Source organism: Neofelis nebulosa, chromosome 3, assembly GCF_028018385.1.
Source record: "Neofelis nebulosa isolate mNeoNeb1 chromosome 3, mNeoNeb1.pri, whole genome shotgun sequence".
NCBI lineage: Eukaryota > Metazoa > Chordata > Mammalia > Carnivora > Felidae > Neofelis > Neofelis nebulosa.
This window is the reverse complement of record NC_080784.1, coordinates 95,521,090-95,541,959: the sequence shown is the minus strand read 5'-3', so window position 1 is coordinate 95,541,959 and position 20,870 is coordinate 95,521,090.

Genomic DNA, 20,870 nt, shown 5'->3' with positions numbered 1-20,870 from the left:
TAAACAAAATTGACAAACCTCTAGCCAGGCTTCTCAAAAAGAAAAGGGAGATGACCCAAATAGATAAAATCATGAATGAAAATGGAATTATTACAACCAATCCCTCAGAGATACAAACAATTATCAGGGAATACTATGAAAAATTATATGCCAACAAATTGGACAACCTGGAAGAAATGGACAAATTCCTAAACACCCACACTCTTCCAAAACTCAATCAGGAGGAAATAGAAAGCTTGAACAGACCCATAAGCAGCAAAGAAATTGAATCGGTTATCAAAAATCTCCCAACAAATAAGAGTCCAGGACCAGATGGCTTCCCAGGGGAGTTCTACCAGACGTTTAAAGCAGAGATAATACCTATCCTTCTCAAGCTATTCCAAGAAATAGAAAGGGAAGGAAAACTTCCAGACTCATTCTATGAAGCCAGTATTACTTTGATTCCCAAACCAGACAGAGACCCAGTAAAAAAAGAGAACTACAGGCCAATATCCCTAATGAATATGGATGCAAAAATTCTCAATAAGATACTAGCAAATCAAATTCAATGGCATATAAAAAGAATTATTCACCATGATCAAGTGGGATTCATTCCTGGGATGCAGGGCTGGTTCAACATTCGCAAATCGATCAACGTGATACATCACATTAACAAAAAAAAAGAGAAGAACCATATGATCCTGTCAATCGATGCAGAAAAGGCCTTTGACAAAATCCAGCACCCTTTCTTAATAAAAACCCTTGAGAAAGTCGGGATAGAAGGAACATACTTAAAGATCATAAAAGCCATTTATGAAAAGCCCACAGCTAACATCATCCTCAATGGGGAAAAACTGAGAGCTTTTTCCCTGAGATCAGGAACATGACAGGGATGCCCACTCTCACCGCTGTTGTTTAACATAGTGTTGGAAGTTCTAGCATCAGCCATCAGACAACAAAAGGAAATCAAAGGCATCAAAACTGGCAAAGATGAAGTCAAGCTTTCGCTTTTTGCAGATGACATGATATTATACATGGAAAATCCAATAGACTCCACCAAAAGTCTGCTAGAACTGATACATGAATTCAGCAAAGTTGCAGGATACAAAGTCAATGTACAGAAATCAGTTGCATTCTTATACACTAACAATGAAGCAACAGAAAGACAAATAAAGAAACTGATCCCATTCACAATTGCACCAAGAAGCGTAAAATACCTGGGAATAAATCTAACCAAAGATGTAAAAGATCTGTATGCTGAAAACTATAGAAAGCTTATGAAGGAAATTGAAGAAGATATACAGAAATGGAAAAACATTCCCTGCTCATGGATTGGAAGAACAAATATTGTCAAAATGTCAATACTACCCAAAGCTATCTACACATTCAATGCAATCCCAATCAAAATTACACCAGCATTCTTCTCGAAACTAGAACAAACCATCCTAAAATTCATATGGAACCACAAAAGGCCCCGAATAGCCAAAGTAATTTTGAAGAAGAAGACCAAAGTAGGAGGCATCACAATCCCAGACTTTAGCCTCTACTACAAAGCTGTAATCATCAAGACAGCATGGTATTGGCACAAAAACAGACACATAGACCAATGGAATAGAATAGAAACCCCAGAACTAAACCCACAAAAGTATGGCCAACTCATCTTTGACAAAGCAGGAAAGAACATCCAATGGAAAAAAGACAGTCTCTTTAACAAATGGTGCTGGGAGAACTGGACAGCAAGATGCAGAAGGTTGAAACTAGACCACCCTCTCACACCAATCACAAAAATAAACTCAAAATGGATAAAGGACCTGAATGTGAGACAGGAAACCATCAAAACCTTGGAGGAGAAAGCAGGAAAAGACCTCTCTGACCTTAGCCGTAGCAATCTCTTACTCGACACATCCCCAAAGGCAAGGGAATTAAAAGCAAAAGTGAATTACTGTGACCTTATGAAGATAAAAAGCTTCTGCACAGAAAAGGAAACAACGAACAAAACTAAAAGGCAACCAAAGGAATGGGAAAAGATATTTGCAAATGACATATCGGACAAAGGGCTAGTATCCAAAATCTATAAAGAGCTCACCAAACTCTACACCCGAAAAACAAATAATCCAGTGAAGAAATGGGCAGAAAACATGAATAGACACTTCTCTAAAGAAGACATCCAGATGGCCAACAGGCACATGAAAAGATGCTCAACGTCGCTCCTTATCAGGGAAATACAAATCAAAACCACACTCAGATATCACCTCACGCCAGTCAGAGTGGCCAAAATGAACAAATCAGGAGACTATAGATGCTGGAGAGGATGTGGAGAAACGGGAACCCTCTTGCACTGTTGGTGGGAATGCAAATTGGTGCAGCCGTTCTGGAAAGCAGTGTGGAGGTTCCTCAGAAAATTAAAAATAGACCTACCCTATGACCCAGCAATAGCACTGCTAGGAATTTACCCAAGGGATACAGGAGTACTGATGCATAGGGGCACTTGTACCCCAATGTTTATAGCAGCACTCTCAACAATAGCCAAATTATGGAAAGAGCCTAAATGTCCATCAACTGATGAATGGATAAAGAAATTGTGGTTTATATACACAATGGAGTACTACGTGGCAATGGAAAGAACGAAATATGGCCCTTTGTGGCAACATGGATGGAACTGGAGAGTGTGATGCTAAGTGAAATAAGCCATACAGAGAAAGACAGATACCATATGGTTTCACTCTTATGTGGATCCTGAGAAACTTAACAGAAACCCATGGAGGAGGGGAAGGAAAAAAAAAAAAAAAAGAGGTTAGAGTGGGAGAGAGCCAAAGCATGAGAGACTCTTAAAAACTGAGAACAAACTGAGGGTTGATGCGGGGGTGGGAGGGAGGGGAGGGTGGGTGATGGGTATTGAGGAGGGCACCTTTTGGGATGAGCACTGGGTGTTGTATGGAAACCAATTTGACAATAAATTTCATGAAAAAAAATAAAAATAAAAATAAAAAATAAATTAAAAAAATAATAAAAAGCCTTAAATGAATATCATTAAGTGTGGAGTGTAAGAGCCAACTGGGAGATTTGTGGACTTACTGAAGATATAGTCCAGACTGTAAACTGGCTAGTTTGTGGAAAACAATCAGGTAATGTGATGGCTGCAGTGAGCTTTCTTGGTGTCAGAATAGGCTCAGCCATGGACCTCAGAAAAAGCCAAACTTTGATTGGATTAGTTTGTGGAGCAATTTTTGCCTCAGACATTGCTGAAACAACTGAGCAATCTGCCCACCAATCAGTGGAGTTTAACAGCCAATTGTGATTCGTGAAAGAGAGAGAGAGATCCCTATCAATAACATACCACTGATATTCTGGAGGACACCAGAAGCATATCTAAGGCTGCACTAGCTTTTGGAGAACCATCAAAAACTTAATATTGTGAGTATGGGACAAACAGATTTCATTAAACCAGTCCACCCAGTCACTAAAAATTATACAAGAAAAAAACAATAACAAGCCCTTGTGGGGAGTGCAGCAGACAGCAGTCCCTTCAGTTGTTACAATATACATTACAAAATGTTTATTTTCTAACAAAAAATTTAAGGCTTGCAAAAGAAACCAGTAAATATGACACACATATCAGAAAAAAAGAGCAGACAATACAGATTGCCTGTGTAAGTGACCAGATGTCATATTTAACAGAAAAATATTTTAAAATAGCCACTATAACCTCTAAACAATGAAAAGTGCAAGATCAGAGGACTTCACAAGATAATTCTACCAAACATTTAATACAGAATTAACACCAAATTCCTATGAAACTCTTACCCCCACAAAAAAGGAATAGAACATGTCTTCAGTCGTTCAGTTAGATCTGTATTATCCTGATTGAAAGCCAAAGAGACCACAAGAACATCAATAACAGACAAAAATGCCAAACTTCAGAAAAATATTAGCAAACCAAATCCAACAGCATATTAAAAGGATTATTCAACATGACCAATAAGGATTTATCACAGGAATGTATGATTGATTCTACACAGGGAAATCAATCAATGTAATACATCACATTAATATAATATTATGTGTGTGTGTGTGTGTGTGTGTGTGTGTGTGTGTATCCTAACTAATACAGAAAAACACATATATTGTATATCATAATTGATACAGAAAAAACATTTGACAAAATCCAACATTCTTTCATAATAAAAACACTCAGAAAACCAGGAATTGAAGGAACTTCCTCAGTATGATAAAAAGTACTTAATGGAAAACCCACAGCTAACATACTCAATAGTAAAAGAATGAAAATATTCCCCTAAAATAAGAAATAAAACATACATGGTGCTTTTACCACTGCTATTCAATATTGTACTGGAATTACAAGCCAGAGCAGTAGGGCAAGAAAAAGGCATAAAAGTATCGAAACTGGTAAGAAAGAATTAAAACTACCTCTTGAAGAGCTGGAAAAAGAAGAGGGAACTAAAGTGCATAAAGAAGAAAAATAAAGATTAGAGTGGAAAATAAGGAAATAAAGAGCAAAATAATAGAGAAAAATCTCTGAAGCCAAAAAAATTGATTACTTGGGAAAAAAATTGACAAGCTTTTAGCTCTATTGAAAGAGAAAAAGAGACTAGATTCAAATTACTAGAAATAGAAATAGGGATCGTTATCACTGACCTTAGAAGTAAAAATGGTCATACAAGAATATGAACAATTATATCCCCTCAAATTAGATGATTTAGATGAAATAGATACTGGAAATTACCAACTCTACTCAAGAAGAAACAGACACATTGAATAGAGTTAGAACACATGAAATAATTGAAACAGTAATCAAAAGTACCCTTAGTAAAAAGCTCAGGCCCAGAATCCTCACCAATAAATTCGAAAAGCACTCAAAGAAAATTGAATAGGGGCGCCTGCGTGGCTCAGTCAGTTAAGTGTCTGAGTCTTGATCTCAGCTCAGGATCATGATCTCAGGGTACCTGGGATTGAGCCCTTTGTTGGGCTCTGCGCTGACAGTGTGAGAGCCTGCTTGGGATCTCTCTCTCTCTCTCTCTCTCTCTGTCTCTGTCTCTCTGTCTCTCTCTCTCCCTCTGTCTCTCTCTCTCTCTCTCTCTCTCAAAATAAACAACAAAGAAGATTAAATACTAATTATTCACAACTCTTTTAAAAAAGTAGAAGAGGAAGGAACATTCCTAACTCATTTTTTGAGCCTGTTGTTACTCTCTCACCAAAACCAGAGACGTCACAAGAGAACTACAAACCAGTATATCTTATAAACATGACTTCAAAAATCTTCAACAAAATGCTGACAACCAAATCCAGCAATGTATAGGAAGGGGATAACTAAAGAACATAAGATTTCTTCTTGAAGTGATGGGAATGTTCTGAAATTGGGATTCTGCTCACTGATGTCTGGAAACATACTAAAAATCACTGAATTATACGTTTTAAATAGGTGAATTATATTATTTTATTGGAATTATAACACAGTAAAGCTATTTCACGAAACAGCTTACAGAGGAGGTGTTTTTTTCTGTACATGATTTACTAGCCAGTCCAGCATGCTTTAAGCTCCCAACAACTATTTAGGCTTGTGCAAGTAAAACTGACAAAGTGTTCATGAGTCTGAAATTATATTTTAAACAATCACATTACTTTCTTTCAACCACCATGACCTTCATGCCTCATTCTCTTCCTAATAGAAAATTTAAATGTTAGGAGGGACAGATGTGTGTGTCCTTTTGTGTGTTTGTACGTGTGTTTTCCCTAAACCTTGCTATTCCATTTTTTATTCTCACCTCTTCTTTCAGTCATACCAACAGAGAAGGCATCCATTTCTGCTCCTTCAAGTTCTGAAGTTCCTTTTACTTTCCTTTCTCCATCTGTGCCTTGTAAAAGTTATCTACAGTCTGTACAAGTGGTGTCAAATAAAAATATAATGGAACCAATGTGTAAAATTGTATATTTAATAGATACATTAATAATTGGGTAAATTTTATTTTAATGATATATTTTATTGAATTCAGTAAACTTCCAAATGAAAATTTCAGAATATAATCAACAGAAAAAATTGCCAATTATGTACTTAATACTTTTCATATTTGATATTTCAAATTTTGTATTTTACACAAATTACAGCAGATACTAATTTGGACTAGGCGTATTTCAAGTTTGTGAAAGTCAAATGCAACTAGTGCTTGCCAAATGGACAAAAGTTGAGAACAAGTCAGCTATCTGATATAATAACAAAGTAAGAAACAAATTGTCACTATTTGTTTGAGGAGAAACTACCTGTTTGGAATGGAAATGTTCATGTTAATTGTTTTTATCCTGAAATTGTGTCATACCTTGATCTTCCTATGTGTATTCTTTCTGTAGCAAACACTCATGTACTCCTGAGAAAGTTGATACTTTGAGCAGATAAAGGAGAATGTCATGTATTTGAAAATACAAAAATAATTTTCAGATTAATAATTTCCACAATATCAATGTTAGTAATGAAATCACAGCTGTGGGTACTGCACTGTTTTAGTGTGACATTGTTTATGTATCTAGGAATTAAGTGGTAGAAATTTAGCAAATAAAATGTGCAGTAAGAAATAATTTTAGATTATACCATGCTAGGTCTCTGCGACCTTTGGCATTTTCTACTACTGGTAATCATTGAATATATTTTAACAATTTTCTGAAATTTGGAAATATTGTGTATGCATTTGTGTGTGTGTGTATGTGTGTGTGTGTGTGTGTGTGTGTGTGTGTGTATAAAATCCAAGGCACAAACATGGACATTCATAGATTGTATGTACAGTTGGCCTGTCTTCTTCCTTATTAATCAATTAGTTTATATGCTTTATGTGAATTACTGAAGACAAAAGCAATATCATTTTCAAAGTCAAAGTCATTTAATTATTCTTAATAGGTCTAATTAAGTCAAAACTTTTTACCATCTGCTAAGATATTCATTATACAACCAAATCAAAGTACTCAAGATAGATAGATGTATGGTGTCTCTCAAATTAATTTTGAATAAAGACAGTCATCACATTATTACTGACATGCCACCCAAAGTCAGTGCTATATATTAACTAGCTTAGAGTGAAACGTTAAACATTAAAGCAAATATTTTATATCAAACAGGAGAGAAAAGAAGCCAAAAATCAAAGTTATTAGAACTTATTTGAAATCATCAAGATTGGGACTAGAGAACTACAGCAGAGTGCTAGGACACAGAATTTTCAAAACAAAAAGAGTTAAAATTGTGAGAGGAGGAGGAGATGCAATAAATACAAGCTCATACGTGTATTTCTCTTTTCTTTTAATTTCCATATTTTATTTCACATACGAAAGATAAAAGCAGACATCCAGGAGCTGGCCTAGCGCTCTGAGCTAGGCCTAAGGTCCTTCTTTTAAATGTTAACAATTTCATAGAACATCAACATCAATTAAGGACACCCTGTGACTGTGAGGAAGTAAGGCAAAGAGTTTGTCTATGCAATAGAAGCAATAAATTGCTGAAAGAAGCAATAAATATACTGTGCAAATTACAAAGGCACCAAATGTGCCAGTACTCTGGCTACTTTGAGTGACTGCCGCTTCTTTACCAATTACATGTTCAGTCTTACGCTAGTCTTCTCTCCTATTTAAGACTTAATTAAGGTAGCAAATGATAGAATTACTCCCGCTTTCTAACAGCTTTCGAATAAGAACAAAGCCCAGTTTTCTTGAACTCTCCCCCAAATCATCTAACAAATCCAAATCAAATTAGATTCCATTCCATACCTTCTTACTAGACACCCCACAGTTCCACAGTGTGATTTGTCTAGCTGCAAATAGTGATATAGTTGATTCTTGGAAAACACAGGTTTGAACAGTGTAGGTCCACTTATATGTGAATATTCTTCTAATAAACACTGCACAGTATGTAAATGTATTTCCTCTTCCTTATAATTTTCTTTCTTTAAATTGTTTCTTTTACAGAAAGAGAGCTTGGGAGCAGGGGAGAGGGGCAGAGGGATGAGAGAAAGAAAGAATCTTAAAGAGGTTCTGCGCAATGCAAGGCTCCATTCCATGACCCTGAAATCATGACCTGAGCGAAAACCTAGAGTCGGATGCTCAACTGAGCCACTCAGGCGCCCCCTTTATGATTTTCTTAATAACATTTTCTTTCTCTAGCTTACTTTATTGTAAGAATATAGAGTATAAAATACATAACAACAAAATTTATGTTTATTGACTGTTAATGTTACCTGTGAGGCTTCCAGTCAACAAAAGGCTTTTAGTAGTTAAGTTTTTGGGGAGTCAAAAGTTATACCTGGATTTTCAACTGCTCAGTAGTTGTTGCCCTTAACCCCTGTGTTGTTCAAAGGTCAACTGTACATCCAACTCATTCAACTACGAGTGGGGTCATAGTGATATTTTCCTGGAGTACATTGACAATTGCAAAAATGACAATACTACAGTTTATTTGCTTATTCTCTTCTTGATAGTTATTCAGATTAATTCTGACATTGATAATTAATATCAAAGTTATAATAAACATTATTGAACATATCACCTTGAATATATGTGAGTTACTCTAAATATATACTTATAAATAATATTGGTAGGTTGCACATAGAAAATCCTAAACACAGTATGGTATTGCCAGATTTAGGTTCCATAGAATCAGCTACAGCACATAAAAACATGCTAGATTCAGCATATTTTCATCAATACTAGGTATATCCACTCTTTGTTTTATTTTTACTAGCAATCTCTTTTCATCTTTTATTTTCTAATATCCTCTCCAGGTCCTAATAGTAACAAAAGTGAAGGAGAGGGAGAAAAATCATAGAACAATCATTGTCAAAATCCTTGTCACATATTAAGCACCTAGTATATGTTATATCTATTCTGAAGACTTTCCCTTTTTGCTTCATTTAATCCTCTCTGCAAGTACGTCTCCATTTTCCAGGTGAAGAAAACGAAGGTACAAAGAGATTACATAATTTGTCATGGTTACATAGGTAGTTATTACTGAACCTAGATCTGGCTCACTCCAAAGCTTCTTAACCACTATGACATTCTGTCTCTCAATAAATCTCAGTGAACTGCTTTTTAGTGTTCATGTAATATTCCCTGCTTCCTACCAAATGCAAACTGTGGAAAAATGAGCAGACACTTAAATTGTGTGACTTATCTTTAGTTGATTGAGTTAGTTCTTATGGTGAAAGAAATGAAGCAAAAAAAATCTTTAGATAATATGTGGAAATGAGGATTCTGGGTTTCAACCATGGAGATTTAGAATCTTCAAGTCCTGGTGCAAGAGGAAAAAGCTGGACACACAGAAATCTGGACACTTATTTTCTCTTTAGTGCCCCTGGTACCGATACAGATGATCTTTGGACTACACACTGAGAAAAACTGATTAGCCTCTTCCCATTATGTAGTCATGGGTCTGAATGCATTCTCTGTAGGACCCAAGTTGGATTCATTTTGCCATAAAAGACTATGTATATGTGTGTGCAAGGTGAAGAGGTGAAAAGAAAAGGAAAACCATAGAAAGATAGGTCATCAGGAGAAAGGAATATTTTACTGGAATGGACTGAATAATTAACCATGTATTTTTCCTTTAACTCAAAGACTGTATTCAACCTGCAGCATAGGTAAGCATAACTTCTTGATTCTAAGAATCTCAAAGACACCACCCAGCAATGGTCATTTCTGGTGCAGAGAGTGCAGTTCAACTTTAGCCAGTCCTCTCAAAATACTGTTTTTGATCACTGGGGAGATGATAGAATGGAACCACGAAAAGCCAGTACCACTCTAGTCAAAAAATGGCACAAAATGCCTTTCAAAGAGGACATCAAAAGTACTTACATGCAGTGGGGCACACAGGAAGCCTTCATGCTTTTCTCCTTCTGATACCATAGAAAAACTGCCTGGCTTTCCTTCTTCCATTCTTCATTAAGAACCACAATTACCTTTTTTTTTTTTTTTTCAGATGTGGAACTAATAACATTCTGTGTTAAAGTCCCCATTTAGAATGTAAGCTCAGGCAGACAAATATTTTGTTGTTATTTTTTTATACCAATATATTCTTGTTTGTTAGAATGGCCCCTGATGGATAGATGTTCAGTAAATCTTGGCAGATGTCGAGTGATGTAATAAATGTATGAATGAAAAAAAAAAACCCACCAACAACAAAGTTTTCTTTATAATCATTATTCTTTTATAAAGCCATTTTTTTCCCAATTGATTTGTTGAAACTTACAGACTTCTAGTTTCTGTTCGGGTATGTAAAGAGTTTGGAAGTTGTCACTCTGTCCTAACTACAGATAAACTGAATGAACTAAAATTCAAAAAGAATATTATTTAGATGATCTGTCAGAGAATTGTGGTCATAAGAATAACTACTATTCTCAAATTTGGAAAGACAGGTAGATATACAGAATTGCCAAGGGTAAACTTGCTGTATACTATGGACTTTGGGTGACAGTGAGGTGTGGATGTTGGTTCATAGATATTAACCACTTTAATGCAGGAAGGTGATGGAGGGAGAGACTGTGTGTGTGTGTGTGTGTGTGTGTGTGTGTGCACGCGCGTGCGCACATGCGTGTCTGCGTGTGTGTGTGTGTGGTGATTATATGGGAAATCTCTGCATGTTATGCCAAGTTTTGCTATGAACCTTAATCTCTCTACAAAATAAAGTCTGTATATGAAAAAAAAAAAGAACCTTAGCTAAAACAAAACAAAACAAAACAAAACAAAACAAAACAAAACAACACCTCTACACTGCCATAAGTTTATTAAATGTGCTTTTCCTTCTAAAATATTTAAAGATACACGTTTGGGATTTTATTTAATTTTTCAATGTATTTTAATGTATGGCATTAATCTAAATTTGTATTATTTTTTCTCATGCATAAGCATTTGTAACATCAGTACATAATGCCATTGCCAATATTTTCCCTTCAATGTAGGATCAAATATGCAATGTGATTGAAAAAAAAAAAAACAACAAAAAAACTGTGCTTAGGTTAATTCAAAGCAACTATTTCAAAAGAAAGTAATTAAGTTATGGAACAAAACTTTGCATCATCATTAAATGGGAGTGTTTTTTTCTTTCTTAGTGGTATTTGAATGTTGCACTGTACAGTCAATGGTTTCTTGGATTTTATTAATCTTAAATATGGATAATATGTAAATATAAATATAATATTTATTGTCATAGTAATTTCTAAAATGTTCTCTGGAAGTTTTGTAATAATTACTTATTAAACCCAAAGAAATGAAAATATACCCATACAGTTAAAGATGTCCAAGTGTGGAGAGTATCATCCTCAAAGAAACATAAGGAACCTTCTTGGATGACATATTGTGTTGATGATTACAGGGGTATTCATGTACCAATATGCATTAGGCAAAACAGTTAAAATGAGTGAACTTTACTGCGTATCTTGATTATGCCTTAATAAAATTGATTTAAGTACTCTATTTCTTAGTAATGATTTTTTTCTCTATTTGGTCTTTTTCTGGTTTGAAGTTGTTCATTTTACTTCATATATCTGTTAATTATTACTATGCATATTTCTGAGCAATGTAGTAATTATATTCATTTTAATTATTTTTACAATTTTTAAGTTATTTACTTTATTGTTATATGCAGAATCTCTGTTGGCCCTTTAAATTTTTGCCATAAAATACATTTAACTGATATAAATACTGAGACACAGGTTTTATTTATGTTTTAGAATTTAGATATAATAACTTTTTCCCACCTCTTTATCCTTATTCTTTCAATGTTTATCTTTTAGAGGTGTCATTGAATGTAACCGATAGTTGGATATTTTTATTATCTGCTTACCTCACTATACATTTCTGATGATTAAAATGTGTGTGGAATATATCCCATTCACTCAAGCTTTTGTGTTCACTTTGCCATGTTTTTATTTTTTCTTCTTTTTCTTTTTATTTATTTTTTTTTAATTTTTTTTTTCAACATTTTTTATTTATTTTTGGGACAGAGAGAGACAGAGCATGAACGGGGAAGGGGCAGAGAGAGAGGGAGACACACAGAATTGGAAACAGGCTCCAGGCTCCAAGCCATCAGCCCAGAGCCTGACGCGGGGCTCGAACTCACAGACCGCGAGATCGTGACCTGGCTGAAGTCGGACGCTTAACTGACTGCGCCACCCAGGCGGCCCCTTTTTCTTTGTTTTGGTTTGAGAAGTTTTTCAGAGCTATAGATTTTATTTTCTGTGATTACCTTTAAAATGTTAATAATCATGGGGCGCCTGGGTGGCGCAGTCGGTTGAGCGTCCGACTTCAGCCAGGTCACGATCTCGCGGTCTGTGAGTTCGAGCCCCGCGTCAGGCTCTGGGCTGATGGCTCGGAGCCTGGAGCCTGTTTCCGATTCTGTGTCTCCCTCTCTCTCTGCCCCTCCCCCGTTCATGCTCTGTCTCTCTCTGTCCCAAAAATTAAAAAAAAAAAAAAAAAAAAAAAAAAAGTTAATAATCAGACTTCTAAAAAGCATATAGTGATTAACTATCTACATCCATTTCTATCCATATAAGTACCTTAGCACACTTAACTGTCCAATTCACTTATCCATATCTTGATATTGTCATTTAGTATTTATATTTTACCTTTCAAAATTATAATTGTTTTTTATTTTTATTTTTACCAGATTATTAACAATTTTGATATTTTTTTTGAGGAAGGGGAGGGGCAGAGGGAGAGAGAATCCCAATCAGGCTCTAGACTCAATCTCACAACAATGAGATCATGACCTGAACTGAAATCAAGAGTCTCAAGTATAACTGACTGATCCACCCAGGCACCCAGATATTTCTGATGTTTTAAAAATTGTGTTATTTTTGTTTCTTTTTTCCCTATACCTTCTCTTCAGTTATCTTTTTGCTGAATTATATTGTTAATATAACTTTTCATAAGAGTATGTGGGTGATAAATTTTCTTAGTCTTTGTATGCCTAAATTTTTTTTAACTCAATCTTGGTGAGTAATTCATCTATATAAAAAATATAGACTGCCAGTGAATTTCCCTTACACATTTAAAGCATGACTTCATTGATTCCTATCATCTTTGTTGCTGAGAAGACTTATCACACTCAAATGTTATTTGTTTAAGGGGCATGCAATAAGCTATTTTTGATACTTAAAATTTTTCTTTACATCTTTGATATTTCATAGTTTTATCACACTTTGTATTAATGTAGATTTATGTTAACTCTTCTTTACATTTGGGGTGTACCTTTGATTTGAGACACATGTCTCCCTTCAATTCTGGGGAATTCTCAAACACCAACTCTTGCTATGTTGCTTCTTTGTCAATTTCTAGGTCTTCTTGTTTACTTAAATCTTATTAGATATTTTTAGAGCCTCTTCATTTATCTGTGTTGCTTTTTTTTTTTTTTTTGGCTGTTTTTTTAGTTTAGAAGTATTGTTCCAGGCTATATATTAGAATTAAGAAACTCCTTTGGTGATCATTATAGAATCTCTATTTCTTTCTTCAATTAAATGAGCATGCTTTTAATACAAAGATTTGTAACAGATTTATTTTTGAAATTTACATGTTTTCCTTAAACTGCCTCTTTAAAACATACTTAGGTTTTTACTTTTGTAAATGAAAATTCCTTTTGACCATTTAAGTGTAAAAAAACAATTTTGTTAGATATGACTGAAAATTATGTTTTGCTGCAGTAATCTTGTATTTAGATTATTCATTGTTTTGATGCCTAAGATTTCTTTACATGATTTAGAATTTTGGTTTGTGGGTTCATTTTGAATTGTGCATGTGTGTGTGCATATCTGTGTGGTGATAGCTTTTTCTTTTCCCGGTTCGTCTGTACTTAATGATTTTGCAATTCCTTTACTTGGTTTTTCAATCTTATTTCAACACAAGAGGTATATGTTCCTTTCTCACTGAGAATTATAATGTAATACAGAAAATTTACTCAGTTCTTTATTTACAATTCTCTGTATAATTCCACCTCTTCATATTTAAAGATTTGTTTTTTTAATTTTTTAAAAAAATTTAATGTTTAGTTATTTTAAGAGAGAGACAGAGAGAGACAGAGAGAGGAGCATGAGCAGGAAGGAGCAAAGAGAGAGAGACACAGAATCCAAAGCAAGCTCCAGGGTCTGAGCTGTCAGCAAGAGCCTGATGAGGGGCTTGAACTCACAATCCGTGAGGTCATGACCTGAGCCAAAGTTGGATGCTTAACTAACTGAGCCACCCAGGCACCCTTAAAGAGTTGTTTTAAATCCAAAGCCCAGCCCCAAGGTGAACATCTCTCTTGTGGCATGTTGTGTGTGTTTGTGTGTGTGTGTGTGTGTGTGCACATACGTATGTGTTTTAAACATTTTTTTCTATAATAGAATTGGGATTTGAGATATAGTATAGTCGCTGCCTATAAATGGTGAAGGTACATTTATTTACTCAATCATCATGTGGACTAATGTTAGTACTCTTTTCTTTGAAGATGTTGACTTCCCAGTTTCTTCCAGGATTATTTCTTCTCCATCCTTTATTAGCCACCTCAGATTTTTTAGAGGTCACCTTTTCACACTTTTACAATACTTAGTGCATACCTGTGTTAGGGTATTTATTCCAGTTTGGTAATAGAAAAACTATGTTGTCAGTGTAAAACTGTATTTATTTTCCATTGTCCTCTCCTGAGCAAAGTCCAAGAAACTCTGGAAGTGGGCTCAGGACTGGAAAAGAGGCAGGACTGTCTTGGGTATGTTGGTGGGGAGCATAGAGAACCAAACACAAGAAACTGTATGTTGGGTGAAGTGACCTAGAGGAGCCAAAAGATACTAGTCACCATAAATGAAAAAATGTGAGTGGGTGGGAAGGAGTTAAGCAGCAAGTATAGAAAAGCAAGAAGCAAATATGAATTAGAGGGTATCTACTAAGACCAAGAAAGCTGAACAGAGTATAGAGAGAGTTGAATTGTTTACACATGTATCAATATGTAGATAAGATCCCTTTGATAGACTTCTTTGTGCTTATGGATGTCAAAAAGCTTGTTAAAGCTGAGATAGCAAGTCCATGGCCTGTGAGAGTGGTGTGATAAAGATGAATTTTACATGCTTGTATGGAATGTTTGTATGCGACTCTTCTCAGTCCTGTGTTCAATGACATCACATTGACAACTTTATTTTTTATTTATTATTTTTAATGTTTTAAATGTATTTTTGAGAGAGAGAGACAGAGAGAGAGAGAACAGGGGAGGGGCAGAGATTGAGGGAGACACAGAATTTGAAGCAGGCTCCAGGCTCTGAACTGTCAGCACAGATCCGGACATGGGGCTGGAACTCACCAACCGTGAAATCATGATCTGAGCCAAAGTCAGACTGTTAGCTGACTGAGCCACCCAGGCACCCCACATTGACAAGTTTAAATTGGCCATATTGGAAGTTTTGCAACATGGAAATTGACAAAGTAGACTACTTCAAATACACATTTCTTAAAAATTTGGCTCATATGTAGTTCACTTGTTTTAAATTCCATGACAATGAAATGAGAATTTAAAAGGTTAAACATTTTTAACAATTTAGCTAGCTAAGCATCAGTTACCTCCTTTAAAGGACAAATGTGTTTTCCAGTTTTTCACATACATAATCTCTTCCATTTATTTGCATTAACAACCGAGCCCCTTCAAACACACTCATTATGACCCTTGTCTTCATCTCTAAGAATTAAAAAAGTCTCTCTGTAGATGTTATTATTCTTGGTTTGAGTGCACTGTATTACATCTGCTATTTTATCCTAGCTGTAGATTTAGCAAGGGTTCCCTAAATATCAACCATAACATTAATAACAATTTCATTATTATAATAAATATAATGGAAGAATTTTTTGAACTTTATAACTGACCAGTCTGATGATTTATCTTCATCCGATGTTGTATGTCATTCCAAATAGAAAGTATTTTTACTATTCCTCATTGCTGTTAGAATAAAACACAAGTTTTATTACTGAAAAGGTTAAATTCGTTTTTAGGACAGTGTGATCAAACTATATTATGATTAAAAAGTCTACTTAATTAGATTGATCCATAATGGACTTAAGATTAAATATGTTGTTAGGTTATTTCACATCATGAATAAATGCATAAATAAATTCATGTTATTTTATAATGTAAAGGATTATAATTTAAACTGATAATCATTTTACTAACCACTGATGTATTTAATTTATTTAAGGTTTATATTTTCTGAGCTTTTTCATTTGTTCCATACTTCTATTGACAGCTCTATCTGAGAATGGAAAGTAAAGTAAAGTACATATCTTCAACACAAAGTTTAAGGAATAAACAAATAACATGGGTAGATTGTTGATACTCTTTTTTAAAATATCAGGATAAATATGAATATTTAAGGAAAACTTACTCATTTCTCAGAGAAAAGTCAAGTGGGTTTGCTATAGATTCTATAGCTTAATCAATTATTATAGTAAGGTAAATATATTTAAAATTGATGCAATGTGACTAGTCTGTTTGAAACATGCCACAACTGAAATATTAAATTAATCTTATTTTATTAAAGAAATTTAGGGTAAATTAATATATTTAAGTAGAACAACAATAAGGTAAAAGAGAAAGAAATGGCCCACGTGGGAGAAATGTAGTAAATGTTGGTTTTCTTTCTTGGTCTTTAAATAAACTTGAAGGCAAATGAGGTGTTAGGAATGATCTCTGCTTAAAAAAAAAACAAAAAACAAAAAACAAAAAACGTTGTATATGTGGACATGGAGTGAGACTTGCTAATAGACGTTACAAAATGGAATGGATTTCCTCAGGTAGTAACAATTTCTCAAAACTAGTGATGTTTAGGCACAGGCTAATACAGTGACATTACAGTTATCAATTTAATTGACTTTTTCCTTTTTTTCTTATATGCCAATATGCAAAATGTATCATTATTTCCTGTGTGTATGTAGTGAAAATATTAATGAATTAAACATTATAGTGGATATCAAAATCAAGCCTACAGGTCAAGCAATCAACAGATAAATATATTTTCAAAGCTACTCTAGGCAAAGTACTAAATAATATTTCTCAGTATAATTTAGATCATGTACCTTTTAGTCATAAAGAAGGAGCATCATAGCGTTCCTTAAGATAAAAAAGTTATTTTAATCACAGTTAACATGTAATATGTAACATCTATTTTATGTAAATAATAAAACCTAAGGGGTATATGCACCCCGATGTTTACAGCAGCACTATCAACAAGAGCCAAACTATGGCAAGAGCCCAAATGTCCATTGACTTTATCCATGATGAATGGATAAAGATGTGGTGTGTGTATATATACCCAATGGAATACTACCTAGCCATCAAAAAGAATGGAATCTTGCCATTTACAATGACATGGATGGAGCAAGAGTGTATTATGCTAAGTGAAATAAGTCAGAGAAAAAAAAATACCATATGATTTCACTCATATATGGAATTTAAGAAACAAAACAGATGGACATATGGGGTAGGGAGGGAGAGAGAGAGGGAAATAAGCCATAAGAGACTCTTGAGGGCTGAGGGAGGGAGATGGGCAGGGGGTGAGCTAAATGAGTAATGGGTATTAAGGAGGGCACTGGTTGTGATGAACGCTGGGTGTTATATGTGAGTGATGAATCACTAAATTCTACTACTGAAATCAATATTACACTATATGTTAACTAACTAGAATTTAAATAAAAATTGAAAAAACTAAATAAAATAATATAAAACCTAAAACACTTATGAAGTAATCATAAGTTGACAATTTTGAAAATGTAGGGAAAATCACTGTCATTCCAACACATGTTGGTGTAAACTGAAGTATACTCAACTTGAATTAATTGTGGATTGCATGTCAAATTTACCTATGAGATTAACTGAACATTTTCTCTAGAGAAAAATGTCTTTAATATCTGGAGATTAAATGGTGTAATAGTGGTAGTAACATAGTCCTGAAAGAAAAATGTGCTGCTTCATTAGTACTTGCCCAAACACTCAAGTTCTCTATCTTTATCATCTTGTCCCAATAATGAAATTCTTCAAATAACAGCCTGTTTTTTTTTCAAAATAATGTTTTATAACAAGAATATTAGTTTCTAAGTTTCCCCCAATTAAATTAATGAAAAAATAGAAGGTTAGAAATTTGCAAACTTTTCATAAATTGTGTTGAAAAAATTTTCTCATCCAAATAGCGGATCTGCATTGCCTGAAACTAGCAATTAGAAACGGACACCCTGTGAAAAACAAAATGTTTTATAATAAAGAGAATTCTATTGGATTCCATGTCCTCCTGCCAGCATTACCTAAGTAAGATATTACGGGTATAAATATGGGAAGTATCTGAAAGTCACAAATCTGTTACTTCATCTTCAAGTTCATTGTTGTAGTGAGACATAATAAAAGGAAGCGGGGAGGGAGAACACAGCATCAGGAATCTATCACAGAGCCCCATAATTTCTTTAACAATGCCTCCATAGCCCACAACGCAGAACGAAGAATTGTAAAGGAGAATAGGATTAATTTGCTTTGAAATGTATTAAAGCAGGATAGAGGGTGGCATATTAAAATAGTTATGTAAATGGTGAACCATAAATCACAGTTCTATTTACTCTATGACAGTATACATATCACACATTATTCTTCAAGACATAATATAACAAATACTACAATATAAGCAGCATTGCACTGAAACATCCATCATCACTAATTCCTCTCTATTGGAATACCTCTGCATTTGCTGATGGTTGAAAATGGAGATCTGAAAGAAAACCCACTGTATTCTACCTACAAGTAACTCACTTAAAGTATAAATGTAAATACAAAGACTCTTGTAGGTTAAAAGGAAAGTGATTGAAAGCTGTAGGTCATGCTAACACTAATCAAAGGAAAGCCAGAACAAGGTCTTTTAGTTCCAGAAGTGTATCCTGTCCCTGTTACTCCATCTAAACCTGAAACATAAATGACAATGTGCTTTGTTAATGAGGCTGCTGGGAAATAGACATTCTCTTATAAAGTTAGTGGGAGTGCAAACTATTAGATCTGTAGGGAGGATGTGTTAGTTTCATTATACTTACAATATTAATATTAAAATTACAAATGGATTCACTCTCTGACTCAATTGAGAAATATTCTACATGTACGCTTTTTGCATTAAAGTCATTAATTGCAGCATTGTTTATAACAGCAAAAGCAATAATTAAATAAAATAATCTCAATGTGTTTGGGGAAAATAATGTTAAAATACATTGCTACTATAGCAAATAATATTATGATGTGGTACTCTAGTCAATAAAGAAGCTCTCTGTTTACTTATATGAACATAGACTCTAAGATATATTAAGTGAGAAATCAGGAGATGAGGTTTATGTATACAGTATACTACTTTGTGCATAAAAAGTGGAGGGTAAGCATACATTCACAAGTGGAAGAATTTTCTTTAAGACACTCTGGTATGACAGATAAGAAACAAATACAATTATCTGTGGGAATTGCAGATTGCCGGAGCACAGGGAGAGAAGTGTGCATTTCACTGTAGGATTCAATTATGCAAATTCATCATCCATAAAAAAAGGCTAAATGTAAAAATAATAAAGACAGAATATCAAAAATTAAAGCAACACTTCCATTCTGATATAAAGAGATCCAGTCTCACTGGGAACCTATTTTCTTACTTTTGTCTGATTATTCAAAATCAGTTATTTTGTGTTTTCATTCATTCTCTTGTTATTCTATTTTTTGGAAAAAGTTAATTATTCCATGTAATGTAAGAAAAAATAAAATGAACGCTTTATTCATTTTGAGCCATATTATGAGTAAGACAAGAATGCCATATCATAAAATTCCCAGAAAATAATGCAGGGAAGAGCTGGTTGAAAATTCTTGGAACAAATTGAAAGGTCAAAAATGCATAGGCTTATCCTTGAGAACAGCTGGAATGCCAAGATTTTCACACCTAGAGGGTTTTTGTTTTTTTGTTTTTTGTTTTTTTGTTTTTTGTTTTTCCTCATGGTTTTGTTGCTGGGAAAAATGAAATAGTTAATGTGCAAAGACAGCTTTCATCAGATATGTGATGAACTGTGAATACCTTCTGGGCATGAGTAAAATGAATTTAGTTTTAAACTTTATGGCTTTGAAATAGTTATTTTAATCGTATGTGAAGTTCTTTTAAATAGAATGATTTTTCCATTACTTATTTTAACATGGAATTGTCAATAAGCTTTTCACATAATACAGTTTCTATAGTTTTGAGACATGTGTAGATATATTAAGTCATATAAACTCAGTAATAATCACTCATGGACAATTTAGTGGCTAGCAGTACAATTTAACTGCACCCTGTCTGATTTTAAAAAATTAATATAAAAAACTTGAGTGGAATATTTTCCTTCCTAAAACCTAAGAATTCATTTATCAATGGTCTCTGGACTTTAACTGAGAAAAGTAACCATGACTGGTGAGTAAACATTTTTACACTTTACTTACTTTCATTAGTATAGTTTTAACACATGGAAATAGGTATTTTTAACCTCACTTAACACACATTAAAAGTGATTAAATAAAAGAGAAATAACTCAGTTATAGCTGTGTCCAACTCAAAGTTTATTGATGAAAGTTTAAGCTCTGTGAAACCCTACCTTTTCACTGTCACACAGCTTTCCTCATTACATTCACATTACACATTGTTGCCAATGTAAGTACTCAGTGATACTACTGATTCCATGCTTTTTCTAGAGTTTGGATCGGTTTGCCCATAAGTGAGAATAGATGCACTCCATTTTCTTGCAAATTATTTTCTTTTGTCTTGGATCTAGAATCACATTTAAGAAAGATATTTGACTTGGAAATCATTTTATCACAAAATAAGAGTGACACCTTCCCAGCTATATTGTCTTATTGGCCA